Source organism: Rattus norvegicus, chromosome 18 (genome assembly GCF_036323735.1).
Source record: "Rattus norvegicus strain BN/NHsdMcwi chromosome 18, GRCr8, whole genome shotgun sequence".
Classification (NCBI taxonomy): Eukaryota; Metazoa; Chordata; class Mammalia; order Rodentia; family Muridae; genus Rattus; species Rattus norvegicus.
In genome coordinates, this window is record NC_086036.1 from 60884537 (window position 1) to 60907549 (window position 23013).

The 23013-nt window shown below is 44.2% G+C and overlaps 1 protein-coding gene and 1 long non-coding RNA gene across 21 annotated transcripts in view; one reads left to right on the plus strand and one right to left on the minus strand.

Moving 5' to 3' along the window:
- Positions 1–23013, plus strand: part of Nedd4l (NEDD4 like E3 ubiquitin protein ligase) — a 332907-nt gene that overhangs the window by 220619 nt on the left and 89275 nt on the right. The gene's annotated exons all lie outside the window — the stretch shown is intronic.
- On the minus strand, positions 722–17636 carry LOC134482950 (uncharacterized). Of its 2 annotated transcripts, XR_010059717.1 has the most exons (3): positions 17431–17636; positions 13112–13367; positions 722–12504 (listed from the first exon to the last, which is right to left on the minus strand). It is a non-coding gene; the product is annotated as an uncharacterized LOC134482950 (long non-coding RNA). The 2 variants fall into 2 exon arrangements; XR_010059716.1 differs by lacking the exon at positions 17431–17636 and having other exon boundaries at positions 13112–16521.

Genomic DNA, 23013 nt, shown 5'->3' on the forward strand with positions numbered 1-23013 from the left:
TTCAGCTGGCCAGTGAACTTCTGTGCTTTACCTCTCTTTTGCCCCCTTAGTACTGGAATTACAGGCCCATGATGCTATGCCAGATTTTTTACATTGGTACTGGGTGCCTCAAAGTTAGGTCCTTTGTGTTTGATCACAAAGCACTTTACAGTTTGAGCTGTTTCTCCTGTCCCCAAGTGGTGGATTTATTTTAGTTTAACTGAATTTGTCATTGTTTTACCTTGTAGATATCTGAAAGTTTCATTAGGATCTGATAGAAACAATGTTCTCTTATAATTCTTTTTTTTTCTTTTCTTTTTTTCGGAGCTGGGGACTGAACCCAGGGCCTTGCGCTTGCTAGGCAAGCGCTCTACCACTGAGCTAAATCCCCAACCCCTTATAATTCTTAAATCAGTAGAAATGTATTAAAGTGTAATGTTAGCTTTTGATACCTTGTAGCTTTCATTTCATTAACTTGTTGCCTTTATACAGAAGTCCTAGGGAAGCCTAGAGTATGGTCTTTGGGCTGTCTCTTGGTTTCACTTTCTGTTGCTGTGATAAAATAAATAGAACTGTTGCTCCTCATTCCAGAAAGTCAAAGTGTCAGACACTTAGGACAGTAGTCACATCTCATGCAGTTAAGAGCATCAGGGTCTTGGCTCCATTCCTCTACCCTTGTACAATCCAGGGCCCCTGTGTAGGGAATGATGCCACCCACAGTAGCTGACACTTTCCACTTCGATTTCTTTTTTTTTTTAAAGATTTATTTATTTATTTATTTATTTATTTATTTATTTATTTATATAAGTTCACTGTCCCTTTCTTCAGACACACCAGAAGAGGGCATCGGATTCCATTACAGATGGTTGTGAGCCACCATGTGGTTGCTGGGATTTGAACTCAGGACCTCTGGAAGAGCAGTCAGTGCTCTTAACCACTGAGCCATCTCACCAGCCCTCCACTTCGATTTCTATAATCAAGACAGAGAGAGAGAGAGAGAGAGAGAGAGGTGTCCACAGGCTGTCAGGTGACTCTGGACTGTGATAACGACTAAAGCTAAGCATATAGGTTCTCCGAACTAATCTGTTAGGTGATTTTTATAATAGTTTCAAGTCTTTCTCACTGTCTTACATAACTGAACTTATGTTATATAAAATTACTTCAGGTTTATCTCAATTTCTTACTGACCCTTAGTAGAATTTTTTTAATCTGTCTATCTTATTTTGTGTTCCCTTTTTAAAATATGCTGTTGAAATAGAATGACTTCACTTTTGTTCCTCCCTTTCCAGCCCCTCCCACATACCTTCCCTCAAACCCCTTCCATGGACCCCTCACGTTAATAGCTGTTTTCTTTAACTATTGTTATACATGTACATGTGTGTGCACATATACATGTTAATAAATATGACTCACTGAGTCTTTCTGTTGTTTGTGTGTGGATAGTTTTAGGGCTGACCATTCTGTATTAGACAGCCCGTAGGAGCGTCATCCCTGGGAGAGGCTACCTCTCCATCACCTAGTATTAGTTGCTGGGAGTTCTTTGTCTAGGGATGGAACCTTGTGGATTTTCCCCCTTCTTGTTAGCATGGCATCGATATTCCCATTGTTCCAGTTTTGTTAATGCAGCCATTTCTTGGAGATACTGTTTCACAGCTGACTCCTTGAACCATAAATGCAAGAGCCATGATGTAGATGTGTTTATTGGATCTAGGCGTTTCCGCCTTAAGAAGTGTACCTATATACATGTGTACCTATATACATGTGCACCTATATCCATGTTTCTTAAAAATGTTTAGCCACTTGGGCTGACAGCATTCCCCACAAGAACCATAGAGTAATTAAAAAAAAGAAAGAAAGGAGGGAAGGAAGAAAATCCAAGCACCAAACCCAAGAAATCCTCCTTTTGACTGATTGTTTAGGATAATCCGGGTGCTCCTGAAACATCATAGATTATGTAAGTAGCCCTCTGTCATCTCTTGGGGTCTGAAGGTGTACCCCTGTTGCTGCAAATACTCATAATTCAACCTGGATCTGACCCGAAAGCCTCTTTTCCATGGTCTCGCTACCATGGTTACAGAAAATATCATTCGAGCTGCCAAGGGAGGGAAACAATTAAACAGTCCTGTGAACCATGGCAGTAACCAGCATGGGAAGATGTGTGTAAAGTTACAATAAGTGGTTACCCTTTTCGTGTGTGTGTGTGTGTGTCTGTGTGTGTCTGTGTGTCTGTATACAAATATGTATACAGATATATGTGTATACAAACATGTATATTTGTGTATATATGTATATATTTGCATATGCATATATGTTTGAATGTGTATGTGCCTGCCTGAGTCTATGTAAACCCCTTGTGCGTGGGCGTCTTTGAATGCCAGCGCTGGGGTCTAACTGACTGGAGCTGTGGAGGGGGCTGTGAGCGAGGGTGGGAGTTGTGAACCTCACCTGGTCTGCCATAGAGCAATAATCACCCTTAACTGTTGAGCTGTTACTCTGTCCCCTATCAGGGGCTCTTTGAAGCCCCCGTAGTGATCCCACTCACCTTTGTGAATATTAACATCTTCTCTCCGAGGATATATCTCTTTTTATATGCTGCTGCATGTTTTGAAAAAGAGTAGGTCCTTGGGATTGGTTCTTCTAGCTGGACTGCCTTGTCTGGCCTTGGTGGGAGAAGATGGGCCTAGCCCTACAGAGAGTTGAGGTGCCAGGATAGGGGATACCCAGGGGAGGCCCCACCCACTCAGAGGAGAAGGGGTGGGGGGAATAGGGAGAAGGATTGTGGGAGGGGTGACTGGGAGGGGGCAGTGAGCTGGATGTAGAGTGAATAAATAAAACATTAAGTAATTAATTGGAAAGATACCCTGTAACTCTCTGGGTAAGTTATCTGGGACTTTGTTTTTGGGGTTTTTGTTTGTTTGTTTGTTTGTTTTTGTTTGTTTGTTTATTTGTCTGTTTTCACCATTTCGGTTGTACAAAATTAGGCTGCTTGCCACCTAGTATTATGTATAACGATGGCGTAGTAAATACTTATTGACCGAATGCAGGCATTAAATATACCCTCGAGGCCTTCACGAACAAACAGAACAAAAGAACAAACAAAATGGAGCTTTCACTGTTGCTGGTCAATTCCAGGAAGGTGGCCTTGTGCACTTCGAGGTTTTCTATGAAGGTCTGTGCTTATCCATCCTAGAGTTAATTAAGAGGTTCCTGCTGCCTCATGTTGATTTCAGGGAAGCTATCTGCCGTGCTTCCTCAGCACAACACGTTCCGTCATCTCAGTTGTCTGTCAGCAGTGTCTAGAAAATGCGCCCAACGCCCTATGTAGAATTCATAACCTTTCTGTTTTAGACGTTTTTTCCTTTACAGATATTTTTCACTGCCTTTCATCAGGCCTCTCTCTCGGATGGGTTCTGATACTGGTCAATTCAGACAGAAATTCCTACTCAAGATTGCCTAGTGAAGTCTAAGAGGAACGGTCAGCTCTCATTCTAGATGTTTCTAACTTGTTTCTGGAGGAAATGTGATGTTAGCCCTCCCCGCTGTCTCCCTCATACACACATACTAACACACTTTCCTCCTTAAACACTAGCTCTGATTGGGGTTGCTGTCAGTCAAGGAGATTTGTGGACTATTAATGCTAAGCCCAGATATATATCTGTTTCTCTCTTTTTAAGCCATTCACCCTATAAGTCTATAAATACAGTGTATTCAATGTGCTGTCTTAGTGGCTTAGTGGTTAAGAGTACGGGGTGTTCTTCCAAAGGACCCAGTTTTAATTCCCAGTACCCACATGGCAGCCACATCTGTCTTTAACTCCAGTTCCAGGAGATCTGACACTCTCAGATACAGGTTACAAACAGGCAGAACACCAATATGCATTAAAAATAAATAAATAAACAAATAAAAATTAATAAAAACGTCCTGGCTTTTTAAAAACAAAGAACAGTTCTGGGTAAAGTTCTATTTTTTAATTTTGCATGTACATACGATATGTGCAATTCTGAGTGCTTATTTCCATGTGTGTGAGCATAGGTGTCTGCATGTGCATGTTGAGACTGAAGGCTGACAAGGGAAGTCTTCATTGATTGTTCTTTACTTTATCTATTGAGCAGGGTCCTTAACTTGTATGCAGAATTCACTGGCACACGCTAGTCTTGGTAGCCAGCTTGCTCTAGACATCCCTGGTCTCTGCTTTTTGCACACTGCAATTACCAGAGGGCCGCCGCACCCAGCCAGCATTTACATGGGTTCGGGGGATCCAAACTCCAGTCCTCTGCTTAAAGGATAAGCACTTTCTGAGCCATTTCTCGAGCCTCTGGTTTTGTAGGGTTTAAGTAGATATCAACTCACTTCTCCCAATGCCAGCATGGCCGTCAGTTTATCAACAGTTACAAATTCAAGTCATTAACTTGACATCTGAAAACCTTCACTGTCTTTTTCTGGAAGGTGAGTGTTAAGAAAAGCATTTTAAAATCCTTACAGATCCCATTGTTCAGGATGCAAAGGCAAGTGGTTGTCTGGTAGTTTGAGGTCAGGCTCTTCTACACAGTGAGTTCCAGGATAGACAGGGTAGAACCCTGATAGTATCATCTTCTTCTTCATCATCATAGTTTAATAACAACAACAGTAATAGTAATATCTTCTTAGAAAAATCTTAGTAAAATCTTCTTAGAAAACATCACCTTTTCTGTCTTGCTAGACGGTTTGTGTTTAATTTAGTCATAAACTTCTGCCAGTGAATTATGGCTTAGGTATGAAAGATGGAGAATGACGTTTATTCAGTGCAGTCTTCCTCACCTTGACAAAAGTTTATTAGAAATCAAAGTAAGGCTCAGCATCCTGAGAGCGCCTGGAGTCAGGCAGCTCCAGAAGCTGCAGTGTGGCCCGGATACCTGGTTCACGGCACTGGGGCCCACTAACGAGGAGGTAGCTTGGAAGAGCTGGCACAGATGAAAAGCCACTGGGTTCGGCGAGGAGTATTGGGTGCAGCCATGTAGATTACATACATCATTTTCACACCATTTGCATTATAGTGAGGATCCTATCTGGCTGCCGGTAGGGGTTCTCCTGGAAGGTTAAGAATTTCCAAGACATTTTATTTTCTTTCTGCTACAATGTTTCAACCCTTTGGTTCTCCTAGAATGAACAACAGCAAACTGGCATTATCACAGAAGGAATTTAGAGTGCCCATGGCCTTTGAGAAACTGGGAGCAGAATTTAAAACAATTCTCTCTTTGGCTAGACTTACATGTTGATGCTGTTCAAGTTTAATTTTGTCCTCCTTTAACTCTCTCCTAAGGAGCTTCCTAAAGGTCTATATGTTCACACACGCAGTTCTTCATACAGCATGAAACTCCCATCTCATCTGTAGCCCTTTGCCCACTGCCAGAGCATTCAGTAGACCGAATGCTTGACTTGTCGACAGATAGAGGGCAAAGTGTCACTCTCTGATAAACTATGGAACAGTAGTGAATGTATGTAAAACAAGGGCCGGAGAAGAGAGGAGAATGCAGTTTCTCCCCGAACATGTACTTCCTTCATGGAGAGACCCTCGTTCACAAGACAACATTGGTCCTCATGATCGTGAGTTCCCTTCTGCAAGACATGACTGAAGAACTTGGCTATAGGAGTTTGGTTCATAAAGCCCTGTCTTTACACAAAGGATTCCTGCTCCTGTTCTAACAGCTCTTGAGGATCGCAGGCTATCAGAAAATGTTTAATATATAAATATTTTTGCGGCATGAGGTCTTTAAGAGGGTTTGTGGGGGGGTGTCTCCACTTGCTTCCTCATACATCACAGGTTTTGTCAAAAAGAAAACTCCTGCCTCGATGAACAATGGAGTCATTGTGTGGGGCTTGCTTTAAGTTCAAGTCAGAGACTTGCCCCTGACAAGTTGCGTGCTTGCACATGACCATTCGTTTTGCCTGACAGAACAATGATAGGCAAAGAACAGAGCTCACTCGATCTATGACAAGGTGGGGTGAGTCCTCAGAGAACCGTTGAAGAAACAAAATGAAGAAGGGTTAGTAATAACAATCATGTGCATAGTTCGTCTTCCACATCTCTTTACCCATGACCACAGCTCGAATGAGACGAGGAAATAACCTTTAAAATCAAATTACAGTAGAGCTTTGCTAATTCGTGCCTGACTGATTTGCCCACCCAGTAATTCTTGTTGAAATCATGCTATTCCTTAACTAAATGTCAGAGGGAAATGCAATATTAAGCTGTAAAGAAGGCTCACATTATCTAGTTCAAGGCTCATTGTGCAGAATGATATGAGTCCAGGTAGCCTGAACCTGTAAGAACAAAAATAGAGCCACAAACCAGTGAAGAGAAAGGCTGCTGGGAGCCCACACAGTACATTATTATTATTATTATTATTATTATTATTATTATTATCATCATCATCATCATCATCATCATCATCATCATCATTATCATCATTGTTGTCATTAATTTTATAATTATTACTATTTTATCATTATTTTATTGTTGTGGTTTCATGTCAAATAGAAATGCTAGTCCTGTGGATGGTCCCCTAGTAGAAGAAACCTGCTGTCAGATACAGGTCAGATACGGGAATAATCTATGGAAACGAGTGTCTGCTTCTGGAAAGGCTGGCCCAGAAACAATCGAGAATCTAAATGGAATTTCGTAGTATTTTCAGACAGAATTTTGTTGCATGCAAAGACGTAAAAGTGAACGAATTAACTATATCCTGTAATGTGTTGACAACTGCCAGCTTCAGTTTGCTATTTGCCCAGTGAAAGCCGGGGATTCCTTGATACTGTTTCCAAAACCCTTATGATGGATAGCTACCCCACGTGTCCGAATAGCGGAAGTGGTTTGCTTTGCTTTGCTTTTAATACTGGGAGGAGGTGCTGCATTGACACCTTGTCATTGTGTGCGTGTGGCAGTCAGAGGACAACTTGGAGGAGTAAGTTCGCCTGCTACCAGGTCAGACCCAGGGATCCAACCCGCTTTCGTGAGGCTTAGCAGCAGGTGTCTACATACTGGACCAACTCCCCTGCCCCCAAAATCTGTCTGTTGTAATTGAAGGTGGGACTAGGTCAGACTGTTGCTTTGTAATGCTCCCAAGCTGGTTCCCAATTCACCACCTTCCAGACTCATCCTCCCAAGTGGCTGGAACTAGAGGTTTGTACCGCCATCCCTGGCCTCAGAACTGTTACTTTGTACTTTGAGAATGTAGCTATAAGCCACAGTCCTGCACACGGCCTGTGGCTAGTGTGCCTCTTGAGGTGTAAAATGAATCCCCACACATGCTCAGGGGCCCATTCCTCCAGCTATCGTAGCTGCTGCCAGGCCCAGCAAGAGAAGCAAGAAATGCTTCAGCAGTGAGGGGAAGGAAGCCTCCACTTGGCACCTCATCACCACCAAGTATTTACTTGAGTGCCTGGAGAAGAGAACGTGCCCTGTAGAGTCTGCATAGGGTACTAGAGTGTGAAACGATACCTTCTTGTTTGTACTTTACACAACTGTTGGCATTGTCAAATTACACTTCCAGTTAACTTGTACTACTGGCTTGGTGTAAGATTAACACTCACTCTCTCCATAGTAAAATTAAGTGCCTTAGCCTTCAGGAATTTTATTCCTTATCCACTAAGCTCCCAATATTGAATCAAGTAATGTAGTTAAAAATCCGTCTATTTTTACTGTTAAGACCACAACTACCGACTATCCAAGGAGACATGTAATCCATTTTTTTATCAGCCTGCGAATTGCCATTAAACTCTGTATATTCAGAGCCTGTGCATGCTTGGCACAACACAGGCGTTATTAAATGTACGATTTGTTTACGTAAGCGAACGAACGAGCAGATGAAGGAATTGACTATTATCCCAACCATGTATCTTAGGGTTTAGGAATCAGAAAGTTTAATAAGAGAGCAAAACACACAACTTTTTTTTTTTTTTTTTTTTTTTTGGTTTTTGCTGATCTTATTAGCATGAAGTATTTATTGTGAAAGTAGATCCACGTTCACTGTCTGACAGGACAGTATAAATAGATGGGTAACCATTGTTCCACCTGACGTCACTCACGGGAAATAACAACGCAGATGACACTTCGGAGCCTCTGCACCACGCACTGCCACCAGTGATGAAAGCCTGCCTCTGGCAAACAGGAAATAGTTCTAATACCGTGTCTTGGCAGTCGCTCCGGTGTATAGACGCAACAGTAGCCAACGGGAGCTGGGCGAGCATCCGAAACCCTCGTTCTTCTTGTCGCTCTTGAAAATAGCATCCATACAGGGTAAAATGCTAGAGAAAGGACAGCTCCGAAAGGAACTCCTACTGTGCTTTCAGCAGTTTAGGGGGAAATTATCTTCTCCCAAATGAGACTTGAAGCAAATGGGCTATGGAAGAAAGCAATGGCCGGGGTTCTCTTTGATAGCATGCAGATGTTCGTGCAGGTGGCCAATTTTTGTTCTGTGTCATTTGCTCGCGAAGGTGGCATGCAGTTGTTTTGTTTTATTTTGTGTATATTTGTGTGTGTGTGCGTGTGTGTGTGTATCTATCTCTATATCTGTGTGTCTTTGTGGATTTGTATATATGTGTGCCCCCACAGGCCAGAAAAGGGTTATCAAACCCCTGCCCCCCAAGCCCCAGAGCTTGAGTTAGAGTCAGTTGTGAGCCACCCAACATGGGTGATGGAAGCTGAATTCAGGTCCTCTAGGAGAACAGCATGCTCTCCCTAGCCCCAGAGATGTCCAATGAGAAAGCCACTGTGAGGACCACTCTCTGAAAAAGGTGTACTGGGGTACCCTAAATCTAAGTGGCTTAATGGATGAGGTGTTTATCACTTAAGAAATTCTAGCACAGGTCACATTGGTTATGGGACCACAGCAGGAACCTAGGATCTCCAAACTGAGATTTGAGCCGATATTTGTTGGTGCCTACCTCTCATCCACTAGCCACGGTTAGTGATATGGCCTGCCTGACGGCAAGGAGGCTGGAAAGGGTGGGAATGAGCGAGGAGTGGAAGTTGGTGGGCGGAATTTGTATATTAAAGTCTACTAGCTTGAGGTATACTAATCCCTCACCACCATAGATGCAGCCTCAGAACCCACAATTGTCTAACCACATGTCCACTGGCTGTTTCCTATGTTCTAATCATGACCGAGGGTGGCTGATTCCCCCAGAACATCATTTACTGAATACCCAACGCTTAGGCTAGCACATTTGCCTGAGAAGGAAAATGTCAACCGGTCTTTATATTTCATATTTAATAAAAAAAATACAACTGATCTGTCAGATTCTAATACTGAAGAACAATGGGATGAAACTAAGCAAAAAGAGATTAGCCACTGATAATTGTTAGGAAGTAATAAAGAAATGGGAGGTCCCCCGTGAATATGGTAAACATTCGCCAAAACCATGGATATGGTAAACATTTGCCAATAATTGTTAGTAGTGGTCAAGATAAAAACATAGTTGGTTTTCCCATTTCTTTTCTCTGTCCTGCCAATCACACCCTTTTGAACATTTTTGCTCGCTGAGAAAGAAGCCATCTTGCCTGGTAGAGTGGTACACACCTGTAGTCACAGCACCCCGGAGGCTAAAGCAGGAGAATATCCTGGGCTACACCATGAGATCCTGTCTCTAAAACAACAAACAGCAAGGCAGGGCATGACCAGTGTGAGAGGCTACATGAGGGAGTGATGTGGCCACTAGTTAGCCATAACCCTCAGGTGGGAAAAGCCGAGCGAACAAACCAACCACACCCAAGGCATCCACAAGAGGTGCCCCATCCACACCCTTAAAGAATAGAGATTTGAGCATCAGGTTCACAAGTGTCAATGGGCTTCAACATAAAAGCGCACAAAATTCAACCGAATGTTTGCTCCAGAATCCAGATGACTTAAAGCTCCTCCTCCTCAGGCAAGCCAACCCAGCCCTTAGTCTCCTGCTGTCAACACTGGCCTGTGTCTTCCCATTTCACTTTGCTGTTCAAATGTCTGGAGAGATCCCTCTCCCTGGGGGTGGTGCGCATGCACACACACGCGCGCGCGCACACACACACACACACACACACACACACACACACACACTGTCAACTGTTAGTTTTTTGTTTCTTTTTATGACTTTAGCTTACTGGGAGCTCAAAGCGCCTTTGATATAGGATGGACCTAAAGTAATATTTTCCTTCAAAGTCATTTTCTGGTTTTTTCATTGATAATATTAAGTTGCTTAAGGACCAGGAAACAAGATTAATAGTTCAGAGAAACATGCAACAGTACAAGGAAAAAGACTGTTAATTGGGCAAATTTGATCGATGACTACCGTGCATGTACAGTAAGTGGATTGATATTTTTTTCACTTTGGGAATATTAGTAACATGGTGTGTGTGGGTGTGGGTGTGTGTGTGTGTGTGTGTGTGTGTGTGTGTGTGTGTGCGCGCGCGCGTGCGCACATGCATAGGCTTCTTCATCGAACCTGGAGCTTACCATTCCTGTAATGGCTGGCTAGTCCGTGAGCCCTGGGGATCCATCTGCCTGTCTTGACATACACCACCAGCCCAGCTCTGGGGTTACATGTATGATGCTGTTTTTATGTGCATGGCTGGGCCACCGGGTATCCAAACCCAGGTCCTAATGTTCATGCAGCAAACACCTTATCCACGGAGCCATCTGCCCACCTCCCAAGTCTCTGCATTGTTTCCTGACTGGAGGGTCATTGTGTCTAGTACAATTTTTCCATGAACATAACGTTAGAATTGATTTCTCTTCCCAGCCAGTTCAGTGCTGGTGTAATTAATGTACCATCCTAGCTGTCTTTGTGCTGTAAGGATACAGGTCTTTTAGTTGGGAAGTAATGAATTTCCCCTTTTAACAGTAAGACGATGTCCCCATGTACAAGCGCAGCCATCATTCTTCCACGTCCCTGTTGTTAAGAGGTGGCCTGGCCCGGTGACACCCCAGTTCTGCTGTGAGAGTCGACCATCCACACGCTCCGTCACATTCAACGATGATTCGTATCACCTAGTCTTTGCGAAGTACCTTTCTCGTATATTCAATGCTTGTTTTCCAGCGTGTCCCGATTTCTGAGTGAGGAAATTTTAATGTCAGGAGGTTTGTCTTCAGTATCACAGACCCCCCCATTCTGCTCTGCCCTTTATGGTGGCAGGTAGGGAACCTCTCACGTGTGCACACAGAACGCAGGGTGAGTCAGTCTCTCGGAAATATGCTCTGTGCTGTCTGTTTCCTTTGTTCCTAAAATAAACTGAAGGATTCCCCTTCCCACCACCTCCTGGCAACTATTCCCCTACTTGGTTTAGATAGCCGAGATAAACGGGAAAAGGTCCCTGTAACCCCCCATGGGCTGCGTCTATTTGGTGTTTACTAATTTCCTAACTAAATCTTCGTGTTCTAGAGAAAGTCACCTCTGGGGTGGGAAGGAAATGCTTCCATTTGAAGCCTCCAAATCCGCTCCCTTTTTTTTTTTTTAACCCAGCAGCTGTTCATGCAGCTTAGGCATTCTGAGGAAGTGGCTAAATAAAAGTGTAGCAGTTCCGAAATGGGCAGGCACCAGTGTCGTTTCAGCAGCTAGCAGCTGTGGAGATACGGTTTCTGTACCACGGGGACTTGCTTTTCTGGGCTAATCTCAGTGTTTCACACTTGGCGGATACTCCAGACCCTACTGGGCTCTGTTGTTGTTTGGATTTTGGAATGTGCACTTTGTCTGGTTAGTTTTAGTTCTGTTTTCCTTTTAGGTTTTGAGGCGGTAGATAGGTGTAAGCGGTGGAAGTGATTTTTTTTGCTTCTTAATATTTTCGTTCCGATTATATTTTCTTTCATGTGTTTGTCCCTGGCGTGTGTGTGTGTGTGTGCGCGCGCGCGCGCGCGCGCACACGTGCACACACTCGAGCATTCCTAAAAATGTGTGGGTTGCGTGTTGGAGCAGGTGTAAATACATTTGTTATCCTGCGGAGGCCCAAGGTTGAGCTGAAAGTCTTCCTCTTTTTCTGCCTGTCTTACTCATTGAAGCACGGGCATTAGACCCAACACATAGCTTGACATTATAGCTAGTCTAACGAGCCAGCTTGCTCTGGACAGCCCCCCTCTAGCCTTCTAAGCAGAATTGCAGGCAGGCCACCACACCCACCTGGCATTTGCATAGATTTTGAGACTCTAAATTCAGAGCCTCAGGCATGCTGCCTGTACAACAAGTCCTTTAACCTAGGCCACCTCCCCTGACCTTGTGTTCTGATTTAATTAATGATCGCCAGTGTGCAGACACATAAAATTAAACTATTGTAACAACAGTCCCCACAAATGCATTTGGATGACAAGTACACTTCTTTTTACTAGAGTTGAGAGGCGAGAGTATTATTAGGGTTCTCTGGGTGGAACAAAGGTAGAGAAATGTCACGTGTTCGTTCCACCTCCACACGTGTGCATTGTCTTCCCTGGTATGGTACACGTGTGACAACTGATGAAGGTGCATTAACACAAGGACTCATCATCATCCAAGTCCACAGTTGTTGTTAGGAGTGTTGTCAGCCTGTGTGATGGGACAAGGAGAAATCAGTCACTGTAAAATCTTACAGGTAGCCTGGATGTATTACTTAACTTTTTATTGCGGTGACCAACTACCTAACAGAACTCAAAGAGAGAGATTTTATTTTGCCTGGTGGTTTCAAATGGTTCAGTCCCTGGCTACCTGGTCTCATATTTGGGCAGAACATCCCAAGGGCACCAGCAATGTGTGGTGGCAGTAGTTCTTTTCTTCTTAGACAGGAAGTGACACTCATGAAGTTGCCAGGGCCACAACTTAAAAGCCCCCCAAGGACACCTCCCTGGACATTTCCTTCCTGAGGACTTCTCACTACTTCCTAATGCTGTTAGTATTACAGATTTCCAAGGGATTGATCCATTCATTGCTCGGAGCCCCTTTGATCTGCTCATTTGTGGAAATATCATCACAGACAGGCTCACCCCTTAGCTAGCAGTTCTTGACCTGTAGCAAAACTGCAGCTATAAATAGCAACAAAAATAACTTCATGGCCTGGAGTCACCACAACAGGAGGAACTGAGTTAAAGGGTCACAGCGTTAGGAGGGTTGAGAGCCACTGCTGTCGTTCATCCAACCTGGTTCACAGGTTACCCACCGTGACAGTTATGTTCTGATCCTTCTGGACGTCCCTCAGTTGACGTAGCCATTACCTACTGGAGGACATCTTGGCTATTTCCATGTTTTCATAGTTAGTTGTGATAAAACTGCTGTGAGCTTCAAGTAAATAATCAAATGAAGTTGTAACACTTCAGTATTGACAGCATCTCATTGACCGTGTAGTATCAGCAGGTGCAATTTAAAATGAGTTCATTATCTTATGAGGGTAGTGTAGCATTGTGTTTCTGGCTTATCTACAAATGGTGAAGAAAGACAAGGTTGAACAGATAATACATTAATACGTACACAAGCACTTACAGCTGTAACTGAGTCCTTGGGGCACATAAATTTAAAAGGAAATGGGGAATTAATTTTGAGAAGGGATCAACTGATAGGTCAAGAAAATTTCCAGGGTTTTGTTTTTGGTTTTTTTTGTTGTTGTTGTTGTTTTTTGTTTTTAATGTTTGCATGATGAGGTATCTTGACAGCAAGTGTCCTAACCCTGTGAACCATCGCACTGCCCTCAAAGTAGCATCCTTAATTCAATCATACCTGCAAACGCTGCCTTCCTGGGTTTACATTAGGACCAGAATCTTTGCAGGCCGTTACCTAGCTTCCCATTTTTCACAGTTGTGCTGTGGTTTTACAGAAGAAAAGCCAAAGTATCCCTGTTGGGGCCTGCAGGAGCCCATTGTGCCCACAAGGATGGGATAATTGCTAAGCACAATCAGCCAGAGAGACAGAGATGCATTAACTCTGTTTCTTACAACAACAACAACAATAACAACAACAACAACACACACACACACACACACACACACACACACACACACACGAGTGTGTTGAGGATCCTGGAACCAGCAGCTTACCCCTTCAGTAAGTGTCTGAGCCCTAATGAAGACTGCTCTCTCTGCAATAGCTTTATGGAGGGAGTGGGGGGCTTACCAGATTCAGCCACTTCCCTTCCAATGCTGTGAATTTTTTTCCCTACAGTCCCTGAAGCCCCCTCAGAAAGCTTCCCCAAGAGCCCCCTGAAGTCCACTTCCCTGACTGAATTTAGTTACTATTCTTGCTGTGTCTCTGAAGATGCCATTGTCCACTCTCCTGCCGTCCCTTTCTCCAGTGAAATGCAGGTTCAAATTCTTGAAGGGAGGAAATTAAAAAGAGTGATGATTCCATGTTAACGGGCCTGGTTAGAATCACCAGAATAAATAACAGGGTGTAAGCAAGCTCAAGGCAGTCTGTGTCAGCAGCAACCTGTTAAAACGTGTCTCCAGTTGGTGGGGAACACGCCTTTAATCCCAACATTTGGGAGGCAGAGGCAAGTGGATCTCTGTGAGTTTGAGGCCAGCGTGGTCTACGGAGCAAGTTTCAGGACATCCATAGATACACAGAGAAACCCTGTCTCAGAAAACAGAACAATAACACAGAAAAGCTATGTGCACGATGTTGGACACTTGCTTGATCTGTCTTCATGAAAGTCATACATCCTAGTGTAGGCCATGAAAATACTGCTTAGAAAGAGGAAAGTTGTTAAGATTCCTTTGTATGAGTTAAGAGGACCTAAGTTTCTCTTAGTTGTAATGTGGGACATTGGTACAATCCAGGGAGACTTGATGTCCAACTTCTTCAGGGACCATGATCATCTATTAGTCTGCAGGGAAGTAAAGAAGGACAAGATAAACTTGAAGTTGAACCCTGGATCTACATAATTGTCCCCACTCATTGTAGGGCGAGCTGCACACCGATACTTCAGTAACGGGACAGTGTATTCTAGATGTTTATAATGTGGCTTTGTAGATTATAGTTCACTCCTATATATCCTTAAATAAGGCACATTTATGGATCGGGTGAGCTTGATGGCTCCTTTTAGCACACTACCCTAAGTGTGCAAGCATTGTTCTGTCTGACCCCTTCCCTGTAGCACACGATGGCAAATTAAATGTTTCGTGGGATACCATTTCACCTTGGATATAGACCAAAGTCCTAAGTTACCTTTTATAATGACAGTGTCTCTCTGCATTTTCATCCCCCTGACATCTCAAATTGCAGAATTGCATATTTCCTCCGGGGAAAATAAATAAACAAATGGTTATGTTGCCCGGACTGTTGCTAACAGCATTTGGACACACGACTGAGGATTCCTGGGCAATCACAATGATGACCGTTGCCCTGTAAATGTTACCTTCAGTCGAATTACCTGAGTGATGAATGCACACAGCTGTGTCCATCTGTGTGCACGTGCATGTGTGTGAGACAGACAGAGAAAGGTTGAAAACACCTGTATCTGAACACAGTTTGACTTTGGTTGGCTTTTATTATCATGGTATCAACATTTCTACTTCATTAAAATTTTTGCTGTGATGCTGTCATGTGCCTTATGTGCATGACATGCTTATGTGCAGGACATACATGAGGAGATGAAAGGTCAAAGCCATATATTTCCTTCAGTGGTTGTCCACCTTCTTTTTTGAGACAGGGTCTCACTGAACCTGGTACTCACTGGTCAGCTACACTAGCTCACCACTCCCTACAGTCCTGGGGTGACAGGAGCACCCTGCCGCGTACCCACTATCTTATGGATACTAGGGATCCAAACTAGCTCCTTATGCTCACACAGCAAGTGCTTAGTGATCGAGCCTTTCCCAGGCCCTTTACATTAATTTCAAGATGGGAAAAGAGGAGGCTGGAGAGATGGCTCCGCGGTGAAGAGAGCCGGACCATCTTCCAGAGCACCCAGGTTCAGTTCCCAGCACCCACAAGGCGGGTCGCACTGTCTGTAACTAACATCGAAAGGGTCTGAACTCTCTTCTGGCCTCCATGGGCATCGGGTATGCACGTGGTGGAGAGATGGATATACCTGCAGGCAAAACACCCATCCTCACCAAAATAAATCTATTTTGAGTGGAAAAGAGGATTCTTCCCGCAGTGAGATGCAGATGGTCTGCATGTAATTATATCCGTAAGATACACATAACGCCTTCTTCCCCATGCCCTCTCACAGCACGCCCTGTGGTATAAGAAACACATCAGATGTCGGGGGGTGGAGGTTAGCGTCCACAGGACAACTTGACTCTGAGGCTAACCCCCACCCCCACCCCAGCCCCACAGCTTTGAAAGGCCCTCGTTTGTTTTCTTCAGGTGGGCAGATCAACTTAGCCACACATGGGGGGAAAATTAGAGATACAAGCCAGAAGCGAAGATGAGTGTTATTTTGTAAATAGGTAACTATCTCCTATCCCCGGCACTTTGGGAGAATAGAGAATACAGACAAGGCTTTCTGCTTCCCATACCAATGTAAGCATGGAAGGTCAGCTGTTTTCCGTTTTTCTCAGATAAAATTAAAAATGAGGCTCACATTTTTAATCTAGTCTCAACGTGTGCTTGCATGGTGTATGATCGGCTGTGTGTCCAATAACTGCTCTTAGAAAATAGTCACATATGTGCTAGTGTCCTGTTAAGATTTTTTTTCCAGAAAAAAAAATGCTCACACCACCACCACCACCACCACCACCACCACCACCACCACCACCACCACCACCACCACCACCACCCACTGTGGAATTGAAGCTTTTACAGAGTATCTTATGAGGCATGGAAAACTGATGCCGTTGGTATTTTCTAGAATGTTCTCACTCGCACATATGCCGTTGGTACCCTTCTCCCATTCATTTATTTGCAAGTGTGTGAGCACAGAGTGCATGGATTTATGGGTGTGCCCATGTCGGGCACACATGGGAAGATGCACACGTGCATATGGGCAAAGTCGGCCTCAGTTCTTTCCCTCCTTGCTCTCTGTTGATTGAGGAAGAGTCTCTGCTTCTAATCCAGAAGTCCCCTGCCAGCTTGCTCGGGGGACCTGCCATCTGCTGGCTCAGACCTGGGATTTCAGGTGGCTGTCATCCATGCCCCATATTGATGTAGGTTCTGGACATCCAGGCTCACTCTGGTCCCCACTTTTGTACCATAAGTGCTTTATCCATTGAGCCGTTTCCCCAGTTTCACCCTAACCCCCAATTATCTTCTAAAGAAAAAATTCAAAAGGCCATTCTGAAATCCCAAGAGAGCGCCCGCTATCCTAAATTTAGACCCAGTTCTGTAATCTTTCATCTTGATCCTTTCCTTACGTGACATCATGTCATTTATTTACTTTACAAGGGATAATTAGCTTTATAACATCTTGTTCCATAATTTAAGAAAAATAAACATTTTATTGTTTTCCCCCCACAGAATAGAATAGGGTTTCTCAAACTGAACATGCCGAACTCTCCTCTCAGTACACGAGGAGGTCTCTGACAGGAGACCAGACGAACTCACCCACAGGATTGCTGAAAATAGCGCTGTGCTTTCCAGTTGGCCAGCCCTGGCAGGAACTCGCTGCTCATCCTAGTTCCCAACAGTTAGTTTAAAACATTCACCGCATAGCTTCATCGCATTCAGTGTGAACTCGCCTGAGCTTTCGGGACACGGTTGTACGAAAGGTCTTCAGTCCCATTTTTCTAGATGAGAAACTTGGCCACGAGAAGCCCAGAGCTAATGATTAACCAACTAGTCGATTCTTCAGCTGGGACCAGCACCTCAAGCTCAGAAAACAGTAGTTCTCAATCTGTGGGTGTCAACCTTTTGGTGTTGGTTAAATGACCCTTTCCCAGAAATAACCTAAGACCATCCACAAACACAGACACTTACATTATGATTCATAACAGTAGCAAAATTACAGTTACGAAGCAGCAACAAAAATAATTTTATGGTTGGGTCACAGCGTTAGAGTGGTTGAGAACCAGTACCTTAAGAGTTCTTTCCCTGTACCCATTACGGTGCCTGTGTGCCTAGACTTTCTATTTCTGGTGGGCAGTATTTACTTCCTTTTTCCTTGCTTTGAGCCATCAGTACAAGACACTCAGTGCAACAGAGGTGAGGTTCAGGGCTACGCAACATAGGTTGCAAAGTTTAAGTAGGAGATTCCTGTTATCGTTGGACACCCCCATTGGAGGCTTTGGTGACCTCCTCCTGGTGGGCATTCCAAACAGCCGACTGCACATACACTTACTGCAGTCACAAGTACTTGTCTGGTAGTCAACCGCAATTCTTAAGAAATAATTCAGGTGGGAGTAATTGAGCTTTTTCCCTCCAGGTTCATCCTGTATTTTGGGACATAACAAGCTTAGTGCTTAGCACACTCATTCTAGTTGTCCTTGGTAGCTTGATCATTGAAACCTGACAGGGACGTCCTTTCCCTGTGAGCCTTTTATTTCAAGCGTGCCCCAATCCCCTTACCCTTGTTCTTGGTCCTTCCTGGCTTTGATGGCAATACCACTGTGTGCTTCTGACTAGAGCTGACACAGATACGGGCTCCTTGTTTCAGGAACGGCTTTAGCTCTTGATTTGAACCACCTCAGTCAGGCAGGGAGCTCACCTTTGATAGCAGTCTCTCTGGGTTCCTGGCAGCCATTGGTGATCTGTCTCACCCTGTATTTTACCCTGGGGGCTTTGGGGCTGCTTGTTTACGTATTCTTGGACACAGAGGGAGATCATCTGGAAGAGGAAGATAGGCCGTTCTTCAAATAAGCAGACTTCAAATAAGTCTGTTTCCTGGTACAAACTAAAACACAAATGACTCTGGAGTTACAGAGTTCAAGTGTGAGCCTTGCCACCTTCGAGTATGGAAACTCTCCCTCTTCCTTTTTCCTTGGTGCTCCAAGAAGGGCTTGGGGTTACAGAAAGATGGAATCATAATGACCATCAGGAGTTTCACAGGGAATTGCCCCAAAATGTAATGGATTCCGTCCAGAGATCGTACAGCGCCCCCATCTGCTGAAGGAACATTTAACAGCGTCTGGAGACTTAATTGACCTAACAGATGAGCGGGTATGGTATCTAGTAGAAGCAGATGCTTGCACGCATCTACAAGACACAGACAGTCACCACCCCCTTTCCTACACACAGAAGACACTCAGCCAAAATGCTAATGGTGTCACCTACAGAAGTCCCTATTAGAATAGCAGTCGCTGAACCTAGGTGTCCCATTTAATAGCAAGTACTGTGCACAGTACCGCCATTTTTATCCTTGCTTTATGGATGGCATTGACCTTCGCTATAACAACTAGGAAACTTGCCTTTGCTTATGAATCTGGTCCCAGTAGATATAGGGCTTTGATGTCTGAAGTCCAAACTCTGCGCCCCAGAGGAAGTGAGCTCTCCACCACCGTAAGAATTAATAGGGCGGGCAGCCATTCCAGAGAGGCAGCTGGAGACATGACTCCTAAAATGTGCGTGAGTTTAACGACTGGAGTTCTCTCTTAAGAATCACATCCTCTGAGTCTATTTTAAAACAGGATTTGTCGTTTTGGTTCCTTAGCCAGGCAGATATCCCTTGGCCACAACAAGCAAAATCCCTGGGCTTTGTCTGTGCACCTGTGAGTCCTATTCCTATAAATACCTCAACCCTATTGGGCCAGCAGGATAGGCCTCCAAATCAAATCGGCAACCAAAATCACACCCCGCCCTTGTCTCCTCCACATTCCTGCTTGTAGTTATTTATAGCCGCATGTAGAAACGGATCCACCTATTTCTTGTTTGGGAGAATAACAGAGGTTGGAAGGGAATAGAAGCGGGGAAATTGAGCCTTCATACCAGTGTTTTCTCAACCTGCCTACTGCTGTAACCCTTTAATACACTCTCTCATGTTATGGTGAACACCAGCCATAAGTTATCTCATTGCTACTTCATAACTGTAATTTTGCTAATGTAATGTAAATATATGATATGCAGGATATCTGATATGTGACCCCCACCCCCAAGGGGTCATGACCCACGGGTTGAGTACTGCTGCTTCATACTGTTCACGATCCATTGGTAAACCTCTCACTCCTGCAGTTTCCCAGGTACTTGCCAACTCTGGCCCCAGATAATTAAAAGCAAATGAGGGATTTTTGAAACCTGCTAGCCTCAGCCTCTGTCTGTCAGAGAGCTGATGTCTAAGCTGAGGAGTGTGCTATGAGCATAGAATAGCACAGTGACTGCAGTATAATGCCTGGCGTCCTACAGATACGGTGCTGTTCGAGAAAGATTGGAGGATGGCCACAGGTCCCAGGAGAGTCTAGAGAGCAACAAAGGGTCTTTACTCTGTGCCTGAAGTGACATCTACTACAGCCCCAAACTGTCTCTAGATCCGTGGAGGTCCTTAGTTGAAGTGGTTTCCTCTCAAGATACAAATGAACTAATATTCCCCAAAGCCTTGAGAATTTTCCTAAAGTCCTTTCACTCACACTGCGTGTGAAGAGGGGAAATCTCTCTTTCTCATGTTTCTTTCCTGACCTATGAGGAAGAAGTTCTAAACCTTCGTTGAGTTTTGAGGGAAACTTTTTAATTACCTCATTAATGGCCTGACTTGATGATGGATTTTTGTGCTTTTTAAACAGTGTTTCTGCTTAGCGGAACTCATAAAGAATTTGAAAGCTCACTTCTTACACATTTTTAAAGTTGACACTTGTAATTTGTCAGTAGTTCAGTAATTTAGTCCAGTAGTTGCAAAAGCTGCCTAACTCCATGTTGAATGATGCTTGTGTGTTTCAAACCTATTTCAGAAAGTACCCAGGATGCGGGGTAGTTTAGTCCCATGATTGCAGACACCGTTCGAATGGAGGAAAATATCTACCATGAATTGAGTCAGCAAAGCCATTCTTTGTGTTAAGCTAATTGACTATGTCGATCTTATTTTCCTGCAGAAGATTCCTGACTCCATCCTTTAAAGCAAATACAAAGAAAAATCAGATGGATGCAAAATTATTATTGTTCCATGAGGTTGTCACCTCAGTAAAACAGGGTGTTTTCTTTACTTCTCAACTTTAGTTCCCTCCCAACAGCCATATATTTTCCAGTTGGCCCTTCAGTTTCTCTTGTAGGTGGAATGGACTATGGTAAGAATCAGGGATAAGAAGGGATCCTTCTTCGGAAAGCCTGAGAAACGAGGCTCCAGAAAGCAGACGCTGTCCTGGGGCACATTGGTGATAGGGAACCTGACCCATGGGAGGATCTAGATGGTTTGGTTTGTGTCCTTAGCCAGGTGCCCCGGGAAATTTGTGTATGTCCCCGGGATATGCATGTTCCAGTTCAAAGAACTGTGGGCAAAGGGAGGGGTAAGAAAGATAATTTAAAATGACTTAGTTCGTTCCCTTTTTCAAGCTTTATAGTCTCCTCATCTCATACATGCAAGTTAGGAGAGGACAGACCCAGGAGAATGCTCATAACGAAACTGCTTCAGATTGTGTTCACTTGGAATTCACAGCCCTGGCACTGTTCTGTCAAGAGGCTGTGGAGTAGGTGATACAGCATGGTCAACTAGGGTTATCTGAGGAGGGGCTCACCTCAGGAAGGGGTTACCTCAGGAAGGGGGTTACCTGAGGAGGGGGTTACCTCAGGAAGGGGTTACCTGAGGAAGGGGTTACCTCAGGAGGGGGTTACCTGAGAAGGGGTTACCTCAGGAGAGGGTTACCTGAAGACAATAGTATTCCTCAAGACAATGAACTGTCAATGCCTAGCTAACTGGGTTAATGTCCTCCCGCTGCCCTCCTGCTCTGTAGCCCACAGAAGGCTTCTTACCCTTCTTAGGACAGTGCTGGCCCCTGTGAGTGAGCTACAAGGGAGCTCGCATTCCTTGCAGTCTTGAGGCTCTCCCCGGAGCTCAGCTGGACTCTCTCCCTTGCGAACTGATGGAGTCCACTGGCCAGAGATGTGATTGCAGCCAAAACATGACCAGTGGAGAAAAGAGACCTAGAAGGATCTACCTAGGATGCCAAAGCTCATATTACAAAGCTCGTTTCATAGAGCCCTGAGGAAAAGTGAATTGATGTCCTTGCATAAACCTCCGTGATTCTAACTTTGCATCCTCAGTCATGAAATACCCAAGGATGAATGAACACCCTGCACTCACTCACACTACCAGGCCGTACACGGTTTCTGGTTCGCAGTTCTCCATATTCGCAAACTATTGGCCAGCTGGAAAGCAAGACGGGCCATTGGCATCTCATGCTTTGACCTGTGAGGAAGTGCTTTTTAGCATCAAGCGAGGTAATGAAGCAAAATAGTGAATGATACCAAGCCAGTCCTATGCTTTGTTCATGCTGCTTCCTGACCTGCATGGTTTATGCTCACCGTCTGACTTAATTACCCACGATTATTCTAGTCTTTGGTACCGAAGCCAAGAGACAAGACCCAGAATTCTCCTTTCCCCCTTTTACACATCCAATATTTAAATTGGCTACCAAAAAAAAATTGTACTTTAAAACTTCCCAAGAGGATTTAGACCGGAACCCTGAGAAAATCATCCTAAAACAAAGGCAAAACGTACCTCAAAACTCTAAGTCACTAATTAGTCAGTCACCATGTGAACGAACCCAGCAACACGGTGTCATTTAGCCGTGAAGGCCAGCGTCAGGTGAGTGACTTTGTAACAGGTAGATCTTATGAGAATTTCGTCTTGTTTTCTGTGGGTTGTGAAGGGTTTTTTTTTGGTTTGGGTTTTGTTTGTTTTGCTTTGTTAGGACGGTCAACAGTCTGATCTTGCTTTCCAAGGAGTTACTGTAAGTTACAAGGATGTAAGCATGGAGCTGACACTAATGCCTCAAGCTTTTCTGCACTGCGTTTCTCAAGGGAAAAAATAGCTTTATAGAGAGTGTCTCTGCCCCCAGGAACCACATGCCGCTAGATAGTTGTGAAGCAGATGCTCCGGTTAACTGTGAAACCAGATCTTCCTCCAGAAGGGGACAGGATCCTTCTGCACAGTAGTAATACATTACAGTTATGAACAGTATGACAGATTATAGTTAGTGTTCCTTGGCCTTGCCTGATAAAAGACTTGTCTTCACAGACAGGGACAGGGTGTAAGGACCGTCAAGTCTT